General features: G+C 44.8%; 1 protein-coding gene across 2 annotated transcripts in view; it reads left to right on the plus strand.

Annotated features, from left to right (window-relative positions):
• Positions 1-7,194: 7,194 nt before the first annotated feature.
• The window catches only part of LOC132575967 (uncharacterized), an 88,610-nt gene continuing 76,504 nt past the window's right edge, over positions 7,195-19,300 (plus strand). The window contains exon 1 of one of the 2 annotated variants that reach the window (XR_009555719.1): positions 7,195-8,621. The gene's annotated coding sequence lies outside the window, so the exon portion shown is untranslated. The remainder of the gene's footprint in view (positions 8,622-19,300) is intronic. The other variant, XR_009555720.1, reaches the window with a different exon arrangement.

Raw genomic sequence — 19,300 nt, forward strand, 5'->3', positions numbered from 1 at the left:
CGGCCTTAAAATGGTGAAAACAGGGGGAAAGGAGGTGCCATTGGGGGGGGGGGAGGCTGTGTGGTCTGTTTCAAACAGGCCGTGGCCCAGTACCAGTCTGTGGTCCGGGGGTTGGGAACCCCTGCTCTATGAGAACTGCTATTAAAATGAATAATAAAATCCCAACTATGATTTTAATTTTGAGTCATCCACACTGAATGACAAATTCCAATCGTATCCACTTTGATTAACTGTATTAAAAAATACATCGTTCCCCACCAGTGTTGCATGGGTGCTGCACCTCTGTGTGTTCAACTCTCACGCTGTAGTGATGGTAAAATATAAACGCTTCACATTACATCGATTTGCTGGATCACTTGGGTAGTGATGCATAAGCCTCCTTCACATCCAGCCTAATCAAGAATAGGCTTGTTTTCCAAATAAGTAGGTTTTATTTTTTACTTTGAGCTCATTCCAAAGGTCAAGCACATATGAGCTCCCAACAACATCACAGGGAGCACAATGGGCCCCAAAGGCTTCTGCATCCCAACTATCTGCCATGGGTCTTCTATACTTGCTCACCCCTCTTTTTTAAATAACATTTTATACAAAACTGAGTTTTCATGATTTAACAGAGGAAAATGATTATGGTGGCATACAGAGCAAAAGTTGCTAGCAAGTGAGACAGTACATCACCTTGACTGCTCAAGGCAAGACTCTTCACTTAAAAGTTCATTTTTTTCAGAAGAGAAATAAATTTGTGAAAACACTAGTTCTTCTCTTAGACTGAAGGTTTTTATTTCTAAAATCTTAGAACACCTTGTCTGGCTCATGAGGAACACTGAATGCAACAGAATCCTCTTGAGTACTTAAGCATTCGTGGGTCAGACAAGACACATATTGGAGCTGCCAAGTCCACCAGTCACAGGAAAATAAAAAAATAAAGAGTGGAAGAAAGTGTAAAGAGTAGAGTGGAAGATCGGGGGGTGGGGGGGAGTGACATGCTATGGGATTAGAAGTCACAATTAAAGCCAGTATCTCCATTATTACACTACTGGTCCAGAGCAGTGTTCCCTATGAGTTAGTGTGAAGCAGCTTACAGTTTTTTAGCCTCTGGCTCACACATTTTTGTCTTAGCCCCAGAGCAAACTAATTTATGCAGTAGCTCACAACTTTAATGCCAGTAGCTCAGGAAGCAGAATTTTTGCTCACAGGACTCCACAGCTTAGAGCGAGTATTGGTCCAGAGTACAGCTTTTAATTACATTCTTTCTCCTCCCCAAATATGTGAAGAACACAAACAGAAGAGGACTCAGAGTGGCAAGCACCCTCTCAAGCCTCCTTGGTAACCATTCAGGTAACAATTGCTGAACTTGCCTTCCCAGAACCCATGGTAGAACATTCCTCTCCATAACATCTAAGCAACAGCACATGCATTGAGTGAAGACCAGGATCACTCTGAACTTGCCTCATGTGCCTTCAGTGACTTTTTCTTTCTCATTGACACTACTTGTTCTCTCATGGATTCCTCAGAATCTAATCAACGTAAGTGCTGCATTTCAGTATTTCCATCCTAATTATTACACTTATTTCAAGTGCTATGATACGTTTATTTGTCTTCTGGTGTGGTTGCATCATTAGTCCTTCAAGTGTGAATGGGCCCAGGGCCATTGCTACAACTGGTGTGGAGGAAGGACTGGTGACCTGACATTCATTTCCTTCCCTCCCACTTCTCCACCATCTCCCCACCCCTCACCCAGCTCAGAGCAGCAAAAGTGGCAAATAACATAATGAGGGAAGGGAAGCAGCCCAGACAAACTCACTTGCTTGACTAGACATCTGTTCCCTTCTGCCCCAACTCCTGAAATAGGAAAGGAGCCCTGCGTGCGAGTAGGCAGCATACAGCCCCATCTTTTTTTTTCCTGCAACAAAACAACATGTGCCTATGTTATCCAGCTCCTCAGGAAAAATAAGTGGGCATCATTAACAGAGGAGGAAAAACAGCTGTGGGGATCGGCTGTATTTTTAATCTGACTGCCTGTCCAAGACTTTAATAGACTCTTTCAATGCATGCTGCTTGCCACAGATCATGCAATTGTGTAGCACAGATGCTCTGATCCTTTCCCTTATCCCAATTCTACCCCCTTCCATCATTAATCCCCTCCAGGAGCCAGTGCTGCCAGTCCAATAGATGAGGTCACAGGGTTGACAGCTATCAGTTGCAGGGAGCATGTGTCACTCCCCCACCCTCTCCCCTGGCAATGCAGAGCTTAAAGGACACCTGCCAAGGAGGAGTCCTTTTTAAATTGTTCCTCATTGCTGGGCATATTGTTGCCATTAGTCCTGCAGGCAAGTCATTTTGTCAAAGGAGGTGCAGAGAAGTGAACGCTGCTTGAAGAGAGACTGTGGACCCACCTGATTGCTACTCTGAAGAGGAAGCAAAGAAAGGAACCCAAAGACAGTAAGAGCTGCTCTGGTTACTTATTTCTAGGGAATGACCTCTGGAGGTTACCCTAAAGCAACTAATTCATGCAGTCAAATTGCAAGTAGTGAAAAAAATATGAGTCACACATCACTCTTACTGGCACTTTAGCTTTACAGTTAAATTGTTTTTCTACTTCAGCTTCTCATGCAAAGTGACTGTAGAGTTTTCACTTTGGTGACACTCTGCAACAGAACTTCAAGGAGTGTGTGAGTCTGATCTTTTTCTTTCTGAGATGAAAAACTGCAAAAAGAGACTATAATTTGAGGAAAAGAAAACTGGGGGGGGGGGGCAGGTTAGTGTCAATAAGGGAAACAACAGTTGAAACATAAAAGAATAGGGAGGAAACAATGCCCCAATGCCCAGTGGTGCTGCCAGAAAAAAATAGTTTAAAATAATTTTTATTTTTATTTAGTTTAAAAATGATTGTTGTGTAGAAAATGCAGAGCTTAAAGCATTCAACAAATAAAAAGTATTGCATGTGTAGATAAAAATGTAGCTTTAATCATAGTTAATTTGTATTCTGCAAAGAAGTATAATTGGTGTACGCCACCTATGAGCATCTTTGATTCAGGTATGATCCATAATTGATCTGTGTTATTTGTTCAAGAGAAATCATTATAACTTTATTCAATGTTTACAATTTTTTTGTATTAAGGTAATGTAATATTTTAAGTAGTGATGTCAATTGATTCCCTATCCTCCATATTTGGAGGAGTTATCTTGTTAGTATATTTGTGTTTCCTCTAGATTTCACAGTTGCAGCACAAGTAGGACAACACTTGTTATCCTAGTAGAAAACTGCTCCTGGGCTTGTGGTAAGAACATCTGTTGCAAGCCCTATCCCACAGAATTACCCAGATGTTATCAGTCACAATGCCAAGCTGGAAAGTGGGAGAAAACATTGCTCTTTCATGTGAACATGTCTTTAGAAGTTAGCCAGCTTCATGTTTAATGGAATCAGAAAATTACCAGCACAAGAGAAAGCTCTTGTATACCAGTATTTTAATATTGCTTGTGCTATTTGGGCAACAAAGGACAACTTGCGCTTTCCAGCTTTCTGCTTATGGCATGCTATAATTCAATGTTAAGAGCAAATCTGTCAGCAAGAATGTGGACAGAGAGGATGTTCCTTTGTGTAGCACGTAAAACCTCACCAGATCTCATTAAATTAGAATAACTTGCATTCCAAAGACAGATCAACATGGGTAGCCATGTTAGTCTGTCTGTAGAAACAGAAAAGGGTAGTAACACCTTGAAGACTAACAAAATTTGTGAAAGGGTATGAGCTTTTACTGCTCTGACAAAGTGAGCAGTGACTCACAAAAGCTCATATCCTGCCACAAATTTTGTTAGTCTTTAAGGTGCTACTGGATTCTTGCTTTTTTCAGATCACTGAAAATTCTCTGACCCCTCAGCAAGCAAAAATAATGGGGCACTTTCGGAGCCCAGGACTGAAAGTTAAGTTCCACTTTGTTTCTGCTTGCTTAGGGGCTGGAAATATTCTCTGACCCCTCAGCAAGCAGAAACAACAGAATATTTTCGGAGGCCAGGACTAAAAGTTAAGCTCCACCTTGTTTCTGCTTGCTTAGGGGCTGGAAGAAATCTCTGACCCCTCAGAAAGCAGAAACAACGGGGCACTTTTGGAGCCCAGGACTGAAAGTTAAGCTCCACGTTGGGCTGACGTTGGGCTAGTGGGCGCCTGCAAGAAGAGGCCGTTCTGGCCCTCAAGGGGGCGGATGGCTCCATTACAGACAGGGCAGGGTAGGGTAGGCTGGCGCACACAAGTGGAGGTCCCGGCTGTAGTCTGGGGCTGGGGATCAGTAGAGAGGTGATGTTCGCCTGCAGGGGTTTTCTGGCCTGGTCTCGCTGGCCACCCGAGTGAGGGTGGGAGCTGCGCTTGAGCAACCTCAGCTTGCCCTCCAACAGGAAGAAATCCAAATTGGAGGTCTTGTAGCCCCAGATGTCAGTTGCGACTTGGTGGTGCCTTCCACCCCCCCCCCCCTTGTCCTGCCGGGCTTGCCTAGCTGGATCATGCTACAGGTAAGGGCAGGAGACCACCAGAGCTACTGGAAGAAGGGTGGAAAGGGATCACCTTGGGGCAGCTGTGGGGAGGGAGGAGGTTGTATGGCAGCGTTCCTCCTCAGTGGTGGTAGGAGAGAAGGCCATGGAGGTTGGGGCCACTATGTGCCCCTGAAAAAAATCAGGGCCCCCCAATTCTTCAAATCCTGGCTACGGGGCTGTATATCCTCAAGCAGGCTATGAAAGTCTATGACCACCTTCTCCCACACATACCTGTCCACCAGGCATATTTGAAGCCCTGCTTTGGGTGCCTCCACCATCTGAGGCTAGAAGGGAGGTAACCCAAGAAAGGACTTTTCAGTTGTGCCACCAAAACTCTAGAACTCTCTTCCCAGGGAAATTAGTTTGTTTCGCTCTATCATTTTCTGTTACGGGGTGAAGACTTCTTCTTTCATTTGGTATATCATCGGTAACTCTTATTGGCTCCCCTTCCTTGTTGTGTTGTCATATGCGCACATGTGTTTATATTATTTATATTGTGTATATGATTTGTATACTGTGTTGGTTTAAATATTTCAGATATGCTTAATTTCAAATGCTGTTTTGATGCTTGTCTGCAAGTACATAACATAGCAAATGGACAACTTAACAGGCAATGGCCTACTCAATGGCAACCCAAAAGATTCCCAATAATTGTATTCTTTACAGTCATGTGTGTATGTGTAGTACGTTACGCACACATATCACAAACAATACATAATATAAAATGCATACGTCCACTGCATATAATAAACACCATAACCATAGGTTTTTTTTTGCTTAAGCATAATCAGAATGTCAAAGAAAGAAATCATTCTACTTTTTACTACATAGTTTTGATATTTAAATCCAGTTTTTAAAAACACCCAGAAATAATGGACTGGATATTCTGATTCCATTTTTAAGGGAAAGCAGTTGTTGAAGCTAGCATACTGTCTAACAGTTTTCATCTGCTATGTTCACAGGTGCAATGGGAATCTAACCTGGGGAGCAACAGCACATCTCACTTCATATGCATTTCAGCATGCCTGAAAACCCTCAGAAGATGCATTTATGAAATATAGACAAATAGGGCCCTTCAGCAGCACCTGGATGGTGTAGGCTCACCAGATGCCTCTTTCCGGGGGGGGGGTGCAGGAGGAGGAGAAGGAAGGCTGTCCACAGGTAACACTGCGTAGGTTGACTGCTTGTTGGTGAGCCATGTTGACTGCCTAGCCTGACTCTGCACTCAGGGTCCCTTTGGCAGACGCCGCTTACCAGTGAAAGAGCCTCAAGGCCCGAGAAATGCCAAAATAGGACACCGAACAAACATGTGCGGGACGGAGTCTGCTGCGGTTATTCTGTTCCGCTCCCCTCCTTCCACACGTTGCTTGTTCCCGAAAATGATTGTCACTGCTGTTTTGTAACGTGTGAAACTGCCGGGGCGAGGGGAGACAACCTGCTCGCCACGAAAGCGTCACGCCATCCGCAGTCGGTTACTGATTCTGAAGGGGAGCCTGCACGGGCCCAGTCCTGGCCTCTACCCCTCTAACCCCGCCTCCACCGCCCGGAGTCGTTATTCTCCGTTGCCATAGCGCCCGAGGAAATTTCCTTTCCGAGTCCCCGCGCTTTGAGCCTAACCTTGTGGAATTCAATTGCATCATAGCCTCCGACGCGCTCTGTTGCTAGGACAACCCCGGACATTTAGGAAGAACGTTGCCACCCTCCGCCCACCCGCAGCCTTTCTTTCCAAGCCTTCAGCGCTCGCGCGCTAAGTGTAGCGGGAACTCGGAACTGTGTTCTGGGATCCTCCGTAGGGGAAGGGGGGGCGGGGAGCGGAGAATGTTCTCACGCGCCTAGGGCCCGTCTACCTATGGAGCTCTGCAAAGAGCTGAGGCTACCCCAGTCCTTCTGCGCAATGACACGGGTTGCAGTACGGTTCCCACCCTCGCACGTGTTTTTGAAACTCCCCTTAAGGACGGCACACACGTGAGATAGTGAGCAAACAAAAATCCCGCCCTTTCTCTTGCTGCTTTGAGTTGGCTGAAACTTCCTCAGGCAACTTTCACCTCATCAAAAGTAAGGGCTGCGAGAATTGCCGTATTTTTGGTTACACGGTAACGCCTTTAAAGGCAATTGCGTAACGAGTAAGAATTCAACCGGGAAAGCGTTGCTCGCCATTTAAAAAAAAAAAACTGCGATAACTGCAGAATAGGAACAAGACGCTTCACCTGTTGAGTTTCGGGCATGCAATTGTTAACGGCATTACGTGTCCGGTGTCAAATCAAAACGAAGGTCGCAGTTAAGTTTCAGCTGCCAGCATCCCTTCACGCTTTGCATGCATTATGTTCGTCCTTCTCACTCCACGTCTTTCTAACCTCTTCCCCATCCCCAGAACCCCGAACTCCAGCAGGGGACTAGGAACCCCGGGGCGGATGAAGGCCCCCGGGGCAGAGAGGAGGCTGGACGTTTTTTTGGAAGCCGACTTTTCCCCCTTGCCCAAGCCGCATTACCTCATGCTAAAGAACTCTCTGCCCGAAGGGCTGGCCTAAATATAGGGATTGGAGCCGGGAGTTGGAGAGAGTTCAGACTACAAAGGGAGGGAGGGAGGGAGGGAGGGCAGGAAGGAAGCGGGAGGGGGCTCGCTCCTTGCCTGCCTGCCTCTGACCCTGCTGTGTGTGCCTCCCCCCGCAGCTCGCAGCCCAGCGCCCGGAGCGCAGCATGCCCGCTCCGCTCCTCGCCCTGCTGCTCCTGCGCACCATTCTGACTCGCCTGCTGCTCGTGGCTCGCAAGCGCCTCCTGCCGCTGCTTCGGCGCCTGGGGGCCCGCCTGACTTCGCAAGAGTCCCGCGAGGCCGTGCTCACCTGCCTGCTCTGCGTCCTCAACCTGCGCAAGAAGGTCGACGACTGAGCGCCCCTTTAGCGTCCAGCCAGAAGAAGGCGGAGGGCGACAGCACCCAACTTTGCCGGGGCCAGCCCCGCGCACCTGTGTTACCCGTCCTGGGACTCTGGGGAAGCGTCGCGCTAAATGAGAGCAGAATGTCCGCAGGCTGCGGCTTCCCGTGTGTGAAGAAGGGGGCGCTCTGCCTCGCCAAGGGCGGGGGAGAGAGCAAGGAACCCTCTGCCACTGAAACCCTCCCAAGGAGAAGATTTAATTTCTGATCTCATTTCTCAAGATCCTCCCCCAGACGAGCACTTCCAGCTCAGTTCCCTCCGAATGGTTGCTTGTCTTTGCTTTCAAGCCAGGACCCAGCTCCCACCCACGCTCCTGCTCCCACAGCCTTTGTTTTCTGATGCTCCTTATGGATGGAAAGCCCTCCTGCCTCCGCCCCCAGCACTGCTCAGAGGCCTGGAATGGTGGCAGTAGTGTGACTTTCCCCAGCGCCTGGGGACCAAGAACGTTGGAAGTCCTTTTTCTTGGGACATGGCAAGGCAGGCTTAGCTGCTGAGAGAGAGATCCAGGACTTCCTCGCTTGAGAAGAGGGTGAGAAGGGGGCCACTGAGGCAACTTCTCCATCTGTGGGGTTCTGGCAAGGGGTAGAAGAGAGTGAATCAGAACCTTGGGAGGGGCAGTGCCTTTGCCTTGGGTTTTAGTGTCTGCTGTTAGGTTCTTTCTCTTATCTCTCAAAGCCAGTGGAGTTAGCTTATCAAGAGTGGTGACTTCACAGTCTCCTGTGGACCCTGCAAGGCCAATGAAAAATGTCTGGCAGCACAGCAAGGAAGATCCAGCCGTTCACCATTAGCACCAAGCTTTCTCTACCAAAGTGTTCCTCGGACTTTCCAGGCGACAGCTGTCCTGGCATTCCGGTCAGTGATCTGAATAACCATGTCTTGAACCAGAACCTCAATGAGCGAGTTTCTCTGTATTTGGCTCAGGCATCCCCACAGCCCATAGAGGGTAGCTTCGAGAGTACAAGCCCAACCGAGGAGGAGGTCACCAATGAAGACAGTGTCAATCGTAACTCACTGTCCCGCTCCATCAAGAAGATCACCCTGTCCAACTGGGGACAACATGGGGAACCTTGTTTAGGTGAGGAAGGGGTGCTTGGAGACCCTGCTGTTGTCAGCTGTGAGAGGAACTTCAACAACAACAACTGCAGAACAGAAAAGGCACAGTTCAAGGTAAGGTCTTCCACCCTTACATTGTTATGTGCTCCCTCACCGTAGTCTGCTTCTTTGCATTTTGCCCAGGTTAGACTCATCCTTTCCTCTGGCTTTCAGGATTCTGTGTCCTTCACCTGGTGATGAAACACCACAAGGGCGGGGGGGGGGGGAAAGTCTCTTAATCATGTAAGTCCAAGGAAGCTTTATCACCATCCACCTCTTGATAGAAGGAACTCTGAGCAAAGGAGAATTGGAAGCAATGAGTTTTGTTTTGCTGCAGAAGTAAGACTGAAAAGCCGTGCCTGCCCACTGTAACCAGCACCAAACTTGTATTTACTGTTGTGGTGTGCCAAATTATCTGATTGTACTTTGTAATTGTAATTGGCAGCCAGTTTTAATTGACTTCCTTATATCACCCTATAGGGAGGGAGCAGCCAAGTTTTATTAGACAAATGCTGCTCATGTTATAAGTAATCATTAGTAAATTTCTAGCTTCCCACTTACTTTTCATAGAGGCATGTTAGTGCTGGCCAAGCCCAACTGCCATTCTAGTAGAGGGCAGAGTGTTGCTTATAAGATCTTGGAGGCAGGATCATCAAAAGAATAAGTATGGTGTGCTGGAGCAGTAGTTGGGCTTGGGCATGAAGAATGTCTGCATGTTGGTTTGGTATTCACACAAGACTCACACTATTTGCATGTTACAAAGATGAACTAGCTGTTTTCTAGTGTAACCCTTATATGTGATGTAAGCATGAAAGAAAGAGGGGGTCATGTTGAGATTGTTCTTTGATACTATGATGTTAATATATAGTTTTGTGAATCGGAGAAACATTCTCCAGTGGGGTAAACTGAGGCCTCACAATTCACTTCAGTTGTGGGTGAAGTCAAGATTTTGTTCATTTCTCTGTAGTGTCTGGCAGATGCATTACCTCACTGAGCTATCTCATAGGCTCCAGGGAAAGTGTCCTCCAAACCAACCTTGAAATCTCAGCCAGGAATATGTAAGTCCTTGTGTGTTTCCCTGGCATTGAGCCCTGTAGGACCCAGACTGAGTTCTTCCTCAGGGCAGATTTGTTTGCGCTCATTTTTGTGCACAGCAGCTAGTGAAAATTTCAGCCATTCGCTTATCAAAGTCAGCTTCCGCTTTCTAAACGGTGTGAAGACTAACGTTGTTTCTTGTTTTCATATGTGCTCCCTGCTGCTGTGCTCCTTGTTGGATGGGATGAGATGAGATGATGGGGGAGGGAGTTCTGCCTCCACAAGCCAAGCAGAGCAGCTCTGCAGGAAGGATGAGATCATCATGCGCTGACAGTCTTGTTTTCCTGCAACTGATGGATTGAGGGGGCTTCATATGTAAATAAAGCACTTATGTCACCTGCATGCTTATCTCCCATTACTGAATGGTGCCTGGGGAACAGCCAAGTGGTCTGGAATACATGGGCAGGTTTAACTCTGAGCATCACCCTGGGGCGCTGTGCCCAGCACTGCCTATAACAGCTATTCACTGTTTCTAACAACCAGCCATTCCATAAACAGGATAGGAGCAAAACATCACCTTTCTTGCCTTCATGTGTTTAGCAAGGTTTCTCTCTTGCAATGCACATATCTCTCATACTAAGGCAGCTTTAACTCCTATCCAGTCCTAGATTTCCATGTAAGGTACAAGTCTGCTGTCTGTGATCCCAGGACAATAACGTCATTTTCAAGTTATTAGGGGGGGGGAGTCTTGCTATAGGGAGCTAGATAATCAGTTTCCTGGGTATTTTTTTAACTTGCCTCCCCTCAAAATCTCAGGTATATACTTCTTTACTGGCAAGAGAAAATAGCATATTCTTCAAAGAAGCTGCAAAATGACAATAAAGAGGGGGAAAACTCTACAATACCTCTTCCAGCTGCAAACAGCTCATTGGGATCATCAGGTTTTTTTAATGCATTCTGAGAACAAAGCTTATAAGGACTTCCAGAAATCTTAGGGATCTGTTTGTCCAATTTAAACACTCCCATAATGGAAAGAGTACTTAAAAGTTGAACAGTAATAAGAGAAGCAAAAACGTGGTGCAGTTCTGATAAATAAGCAAAAAAAAAAAAAGAATTTTCTTATGTAAACATGTTGATCAATATTTTTGTGCATCTCAGCTTTACGGTTCAGTTTTCCCTGGTTATCCTGCCATAGTAGCAGCTCCCCTTCTTTGTTCTCAGTCCCAGTTTTGGAAGAGAGATGCTGTCCTCAGCTGATGCTCCCTTCTTTGGGTGACATCCTCCCTTTGTACCTTCCAATAGAATGTTCTCTACTTTCTTCCATCTCACTGCATTCTGTCACTTCCATGGTAAGTCTACATGTCTTTTGGGGCCATTTATTAATTATATTTTTGCCACCTATCAATTCTAAAAACATCCTAAGTTGCTTGAAAGTAAAATGTGACATACTGTAATAATAAAAATACTTTCCACTGAAACTTAAAATTTCTTTAGAGGCATTCTAGAACACATGGGCTTTTGGATGTTGCTAGAAGTCTTGTAGGGATGATGCCAAACACACATGTGGAAGCAACCATTACAGGTAGCAGTTGAGAAGGTCTCCACCAGGGATACCACTGAAAGCAGAATCTCCTGCAACAAGCCCCCAGTGATCTCAGAATCAGAAGAATAAGGTGGTGCTTTGGACCCAAGCCATTAAAGCTATACAAGTCAAAACCAGTACTTTGAACAGGGCCTAGAAAAAGCCCAGCATGAACTCATTTGCATATTAGTCCACACCCCCTGGCATCACCATTGTTTCACACATTGTTTTGTTCCACTACAAAAAAGCCCAACAAGAACTCATAAGAACATAAGAGAAGCCATGTTGGATCATGTTTAAAAAAAAGTAAGTAAATAACTCAATGACATTCATTGGGTGATCTTAAGTCTGTTCTCTCAGCCTAATCTACCACACAGGGTTGTTGTGGGATCAAAATTGTGTGTTGGGGGGGTGGGGTTAAGAATCACGTATGCAACCCTAAAAACTTTGGAAGAATGATAGGATGAATTGCAACAGATATATGCCTGTTTTCTATAGAAATGTGCAGTCACCAAAGTCTGTGCCCTTGAAGAAACCATATCTTAAGCAGCTCTGTGAATCTGTCTAATGTTGGGTGCTCTCTGTTCATTCATGGAAAGCATGCTACTCTCATAGAAGCCATGGCAGAGCTCCCAGGATACTTCCACAAATGGCTCTTCAGCATAAGCAGTGAAATTCTTGGTCTGTCTATAATGGGAAGAATAACTTTGCTGCAGGGGTCTTTTTAAAGAGAGAAAATCTAGCTAGACATAAAGTTCCTGCACAAGAGGAAGCAGTGGAGGTCAGACATTCCAATAAAAAAAACCAAATTAAAACTGTAAACATGTTTTTAAAGTTAACATTAAGGTTTGTGAAAATGATGTGAGAATTGTTGCTGAGTTTTCCCCCCTTAAAATACATAGCTAGAGGAAAACTCTCATACTAAAATTGTACTTAAGGGAATTCACAATCTGTAGAGAATTAATATGAAAAATGAAGGTTCCTCAAACAATGGCAAGCATGAGTGGGAGAACTGAGTTGCTTGTTTGTGTAACAGTACACAACCACAGCAGGTGGGGAATCTCACAGCAGATGAGAACCAGCATGGTGTAGCAGATAAGACTCTTGGACTAGGATCTAGGAGACTTGGGTTCAAATCCCCACTCTGCCAAGGAATCGTGCTGGGTGACCCTGGATCAGTCTCTGACATCTCCAGATAAAAAAGTCAGGTAGTAGGTGATCTGAAAGACCTCATCTTGTGGCCCCTGAGAGCTGCTACCAATCTGAGTAGACAATACTAATCAGTATAAGGCAGTTTCATGTGTTCACCCAGCCTAACCTACTTCACAGGGTGGTGGGAAGGATAAAATAGAAGAGGGGAAAACAATGTTGTAAGCAGCTATGGGTCCTCACTGGAAGACAATTAGGGTTTTAATATCTAAATAAATAATATATGAAGGAAAGGGCACATATATTGTCTGCAAAGACTTATCTTGCAGAAAGTTTCTTAGACAGCAGTATCTTTCAGTAAAATATTGTGTAGCAATATTGTTAAAAGACAGGGATTCTCAGATTTTTGTCAAATATCGATAAGCTGGGGGATGGTCTAGGTGACCCCAAACAGAAGTCAAGCAAACCCAGCTGTAGAAGTGGCCTTGTGGAACTGCCGGCACAAAAAAAGAAGAGGGAGCAAGTACACATAGGCCCATAGAATGTATTGAATTCCCTGAGGCATGGAGCTGAGGGAAGCAAAATGCCCTCAAAGATTGAGGATTTCCCTACTGGTTATTTGCATATCATCCATCAACAGAAGCGGGTGTACATGTATCACAAAAGGCTGTCTACTTGGGAATCCATCTTCTAGCTTTGTTAAAGCATGCCCAGGGAAAATATGAAATCAAGGTATGAGTCAACACAGTGCACATTCTACAAGGAACTGTTTAAACCATCTTATGGCTGCATTGCATGTGATATGGAACTGGCTGTAGAGGATGCCTTTCTTTCCATGTCTTGTGAAGGAGAAGCTGATATTTCTTCCACGAGGCAGATGTGTGAGCTGTAGATGAAGCATATCAGTCAGTCAGTCACATTTTCTTTGTATCCCGCCCTCCCCGCCAAAGCGGCTCAGGACGGCTAACAACAAGAACTTAATACATACATTGTACAATAAATAACATTTAACTACAATTGATTAAAATCTATAAAAATTCTAAAACATTAGTGTATTTGGTGCTATAATCGCTGGCAAGTTTACTTAGTAGTTCAGTAGTTTCAGCTGGTGAAGGCCGTTTGGAACAAGATGGTCTTGCAGGCCCTGCGGAACTGTTCAAAGTCCCTCAGGGCCCGCATTTCTTCTGGGAGCTGGTTCCACAGCTGTGGAGCCAAAGTATATCAAAGTATAACCTGGTAGATTTTATTACCAAACAACACATGCCACTGAGGAATCTATAGCCATCATGAAGGACCAATATATTCACTCCTGAAAACATTTTTAAGCATTCTTCAAAGGCTGCCCATTCTAAGCGCATGTGACATGGAGCTATGCTTGAAGGCACAAACCAGTGGAAGATGCCAGGGTATTGCTGCTGCTTCTTACCCCCCCCCCCCCCCAAATATAACCATCTCTTTTTCTTTTATCCCTTAGCAAAATGTGTTCTTGTTCATTTCCATCCTGCACTCCACCCCATCCTGCCAGACAGAAGATCAATGAGAAAGCTCTGGGGAAAGTAGCATAGGAGAAAGTTAAGTTATGCTTGAGTTGAGTTCAGCAGCTTATCTCAATGCAGAATTGAAAAGGACACAGCATGGGGAGTGGCAGCCTTGGTTGTGAACAAATATGTATTATCCAGGCTTGCATTTACTGTCTTGACATGTCTTGTCACTAATGCCTTTATATGAGCTTTTGCTATACTTTGATTAAGAATTGGACTGTTCTTGCTATCTGCAGCATGTGTAGTTGCAGACATGTTGGACTTAGCTGATGCCTATTTTGAGAGGGAGCCACCTTGATTTTGTAGAGATACAGCCTCACTGACAACCCTATGCAACTTGCTATCCTAGGTGAACTGTTTCCATTCAACAGATTCTGCCTTGGGGGCACTTTCTGGTACTCCCCATGTCAATACTGTGACTCTTCTCTGGACATCTTTGCACTACAAGTTGAAATTGGTTTGGACTTCCTCTAAGGAATCGAATTGTAGTTTCTGTGAACTACAGTTTCCAGGGATCCTTATTATAAGAGGGGAAATAGACCATTAAAATGTATTGAAACAAGGTTAAATATGTAGTGTAGAACTGCCCTAGCATGAACTTTGTTCTCAGAATCACAACCCGTTTCTGCCCAAACTCTACTTTTAATCACATTATACTTCTGAGCTAAGTTCTGAGCTAAGTTCATGATTATGTGTTCCTCCTGACCTGCATCTCCTTCACTTGAGGATCTTATGTGCTATTCTTGATCTACATACTGTAGAATCTTAGAGCTGGAAGGGACCTCTAGGGCAATCTCGTCAACCCCCCTGCACAATGCAGGAAACTCATAAATACCTCCCCCCACACACATCCATTGACACCTGTTCCACTCCCAGGAGATGGCAAAAAAACCCCAAAACTTTCCAGGATCCTTGACCAAACTGGCCTGGAGAAAAATTGCTGCCTGACCCCAAAGTGATGAACAGCAATTCCCTGGGCATGTAAGAAAGGGCCATGAGAACTTAGCACTGATGCAACCCTTCCTGCCCTCCGTCTCATAAACGGCCTAAGTTCACAGAATCAGCATTGCTTTCAGATGGCTAACCTCTGTTTAAAAACCTCCAAAGAAGGAGAGCCCACCGCCTCCCAAGGAAGCCTGTTCAGGAGGTGGTGGGCTCTCTTTCTTTGGAGGTAAACTTCTTGATCTGTGCTGCATAATTTAGTTGCAGCCAGTTCTAACCACCCTTCCTGCATTGGGATTTGAGATATTTATGAATTTAGCCCTCCGCTGTCATCGTTTGCAGCTGGACCTTGGGCTGAGCTTGGAAAGGGGCCACTTCTGTAGATGATTTGGAGCAGTGACAGAACACTTCATCATTGCTGACCACAAAAACAAAGCTTGGAGGAAATTCAGCATTTCTCTCATGTGATGAGTTACTTAAAATAAGTATCTGTAGATTGCTTGTTTGCTTTCTTGTCTCCTTACAAACCAGCACACAGACCCTGCTTTTCAAAGGCAAAAAGTCAGCCTTTTGCTTCATGAACCCTCTTGTTGGAGGGCTGAAGGTTCATTAGGAAGGAAAATAGGTTTTGTTTTTCCCTGTAGGAAGGTGATGGGGGCAGAATAATGGCATGAGATGAAGACAGAGCCTCTCAGTCTCTGGTGTGCATGTTTTGCTTGGGTAATGCCTCAGGTTTGATTTCCATCATTTTGTGTGGCAGTGGTGGTAAAGGTCTTCTGGGGAGCTGTATCTGTAACCAGGTTCCACCAGTCATGACCATCTTGACAGCCAATTAGCTCATTAATAACCAGATCTTTGTATGAACGAACAGTGAAAAACATTGAGGGACTTTGTGCAATAGACAATCCCACAGTTGAACAAACAAAAAGTGATGGCAGAATAAATTGATTCAGGCTTGTGCAGGCAGCTCATTATATCCTTTTGGGCACATTCCTGTGCCATGATGTAGGAGATGGCATACTGTCTTGGAAGAGTCTCTTGCTCAGAGGAGTCAGTAAGGAGCTAGGAGCTCCATGGCAATGAGGCAACACTAGATATAATGTGGGCATTCATGCTTTATATGTATGTGCCTGTCTATTACAGTGGGGGTGAAGTCTGCTTTGAACATCAAGAGAAGCATGTGAGTGGGGTGTGCTGAACTCTCCACTTCTCTGCCTCCCCACAGACCACTGCTTCACACAGTCTGGCTGACTTCAGTATTGGAGCCCTGCTTGGAAAGAAGGTTCTTGAAGCAGAAGAGTGGTAGAAGTTTCAGCTCCCCTCCCCTGCACACTCCTTTTGATGCAAACATTAATCTTTCACTCATTTGCCACTTTGTATGTGAATGAGGCTGATGTATGAGCAGCAAATTTGGCTTCTCCTGTCATGTCTAGTTTGATTGACCTGCAGGGTGCCAGAATGCATGGAAATACGTCAGGAAGCTTGTCAGACACTAATTATGTTCTAGGGATATGAAGCAGTCTTCACAAAAACAGGGTGATGGGAGCTCAGGCACGATGTTTCTCAGGCCTAGCTGACTTTATTTTTAAATCTGATTTACTTTATTTTTAAATCTGATTTACTGCCCAACCCATCCCAAAAACTCAGCTCCAGTAACAATATTTGAGCTCATTACATTTTTTTAAAACCATGTAGCTTTAACCTTCTTCCTTTGTTACAATTTTTAAAACCATCCAGCTTTTAACCTTCTTCCTTCTGACAATCTGAGGACTGCCAAAAACCAACTGAAATAAGGAGACCTTGCATCATTTCTAGAAAATAATCTGGCTTGTCTTGGGTTGAATCTTGTTTTGAAATTTAGCAGATAAATGGCTGTCACTGAGAATGTCTTTCTGCATAGAAGGCAAATGTAATGAGACACTCCCAGACATTAGCAATGACTTAAGTTGTTGGTGCACCATAGAGATAATGGCTCAAAAACTTTTTTAAAAAAATGGCATGTATAGTTCCTGTGAATGAGGTGCCAGCTCTTGCTGATCTGCCTGCTGTATGAGGTCAGTGAGGCCAACCTGGATCCCAAATATTAAAAAAAAACACCAACTTGGCACAGTTGCTGGATAGGCCAGCCTTGATTGGTGGTACATGCAGTAAATTTGGTTTAGTGCAAGAGCACTGCGGTGCTTACACTCCTAGTTACAGATCATGATAGAAGAGTATGAATTCCAATGGCCTTGTTAGAGCATTGTTAGAGCATTGCAGCCAAAACAAAAAGAATCTTGTTTCACTGATGCCACAAATTAATATAGATGTTTTTTCTAGGGTTGCCTTTCTCAATAATCAAGATATAGACCATGAACTGTTCAAGAAATGCTGCCATGCTGTACCTAAAACAGGATGTTTCAGGGAGAGCCAATTTAGTGTAGTGGTTAAGTGTGCAGACTCTAATCTAGGAGAACCAGGTTTGATTCCCCACTCTTTCATTGCAGCTGCTGGGTGACTTGGGTCAGTCACAAGTTCTCTCAAGAGCAGTTCTCAAAAGAGCTCTCTCAGCCCCACCTACCTCTGTTGTGGGAGGGGAAGGGAAAGGAGATTGTAAGCCACTCTGAGATTCCAAGTGAGGGGCAGGGTATAAATCCAATTTTCCTTCCTTCCTCCCTCCCTCCCTTCCAACTGAGATACTCTTACCTTAAGAGTGAGAATTCTAATTCAGTAATGAATAGAAAGATAAATTCATATTTCTGCCAAAGACCAAACTGGAGATTTAGAAAAAGAGATAACAAACACCACAAACTGAAGCTGAATTTGATTTCAGTTTGTTCAACTGCTCAATTGTGGATCAAAAACAAGGTGAAGTTGATTTTTTAAAAGATCTAATTTCTGATAGTGAGGCAATGTTTCCTTTATCTGAGATGTATAAAGCTAATAATAATTACTCATCTGTATACTGAGCCAACAAGACAATTGCCTTCTTTTAGTCCTGTCCTTTGATTATGTTTGTTGGTTTACCCAAATGCAGCGCTATAGAATATTTTATGTTTTTGTCCATTTTGATTTGTGTGTTTACAAGACATATGGGAAGCAGATACTGATAAAATCTGGTTGACAGGTTATAAAATGGTATATTTTGGCAGTTCTGGAGATAGAGGAAGACCATCTGGTGGTCTGATGACTTCGGTGAATCTAAAATTAAATTTAGAGCGTGATATATTGGATTCCTTCAACTGTTATTTTTAATTGCAAAATACTGTTGTGATAGCAAGCTACTAATTACCACTAATATCTACATACCAACCAATAATTCAAACTATTATGGTGATTCTATATGGACCAAGCTGGATGCTGTAATAGCAGATTCAGGTCTAACTCTGAAAAGTAGCTTTAGCACCTGCGTAGGAAAGGATGAAACATATGTTGTGAGACTCCCCCTCTACTTCCCCTGTGCCTCTGCCTTAAGCCATCTCGCCCCTGCCCAATGTGGGTTTCTTCAGGCCTCAGAAAGGGAAGGAGAAGAGACACCACATAGCCTGTCCCTTGACTTGGATGGTACTTGTTTCTATCAGAAAGTCTCCCCTCCTTGCTTCTTCCATGACTTGGTTGAGAAGCCTTCTTTTAAAGGACCCAGCACACCCCTTTTCTCCCTGGAAATCTATCAGTCTCCTCTCCCCATCAGCTGGCTGTCCTGATTGGCCAATTCCCCTACCAGCTGCCAGCCAACTTCTCCCCCCTCATTTACCTCTTCCTCCCCTATTGGCCTCTCTCCTTTGCTTCCTGAGCTATGACTATGCTTTGACACCACCCATGACCAACCTTTAACTATCCCAGCTGCTGGCTCCCTGCCTGGATCATAATTACAAGCAGAAGCATTGGGCTAAGTGGGGTGCTACCTGCTTCCCTATCTAGCCCAGGGCTAGATAGAGGCCTGTCCTCTTCCCTTACCAACCTCCTGCTACTGCTGCTTCCAACAATTAGTGCTGGCAACAAGGCAGCCCACACACAGTTCTCTGTCCTGCTGGAAGTGGCTAAAGCAGCTTCCCATTCCCTGACAAACTCTTTGTCTGCAACCACAGCCTTTCTCCTGGCTCCCAGTAAGAGGCTAAGGTATCCTGTACTGAGTTGGAGCATCTCAGCCCTGGAAGGAGCTCCTTCGTTGGTCCTGGACTCACCCCCTCCCTCAAGGAGTCATTGGTCAATTAGGCTCATCCTCCCAAGATCCTAAACATGTAGTCTGCATTTATATGATGTTTCTCTGGATGATGTTGGATCATGAAACTAAAAGGCAGAAGAGAGAAGTAGCATCTAAGGGCCTATGCATTATGATCCTGCATGTGTGCCATCTGTACAAGGAAGCATAGTCTGTTATGAGGATCAAGGCACTGTTTCATGGGTAATACTGTAGGGTGCCAACAGCCCATTTGGTGGTCAGGACTTCCTTTTCCATTTTTGCTTAACTGGCTTCAACTTGAAAGTGATAAAGAACATGGGATTCTCTTGTCCCTTGATTATTT

Source organism: Heteronotia binoei, chromosome 1 (genome assembly GCF_032191835.1).
Source record: "Heteronotia binoei isolate CCM8104 ecotype False Entrance Well chromosome 1, APGP_CSIRO_Hbin_v1, whole genome shotgun sequence".
Classification (NCBI taxonomy): domain Eukaryota; kingdom Metazoa; phylum Chordata; class Lepidosauria; order Squamata; family Gekkonidae; genus Heteronotia; species Heteronotia binoei.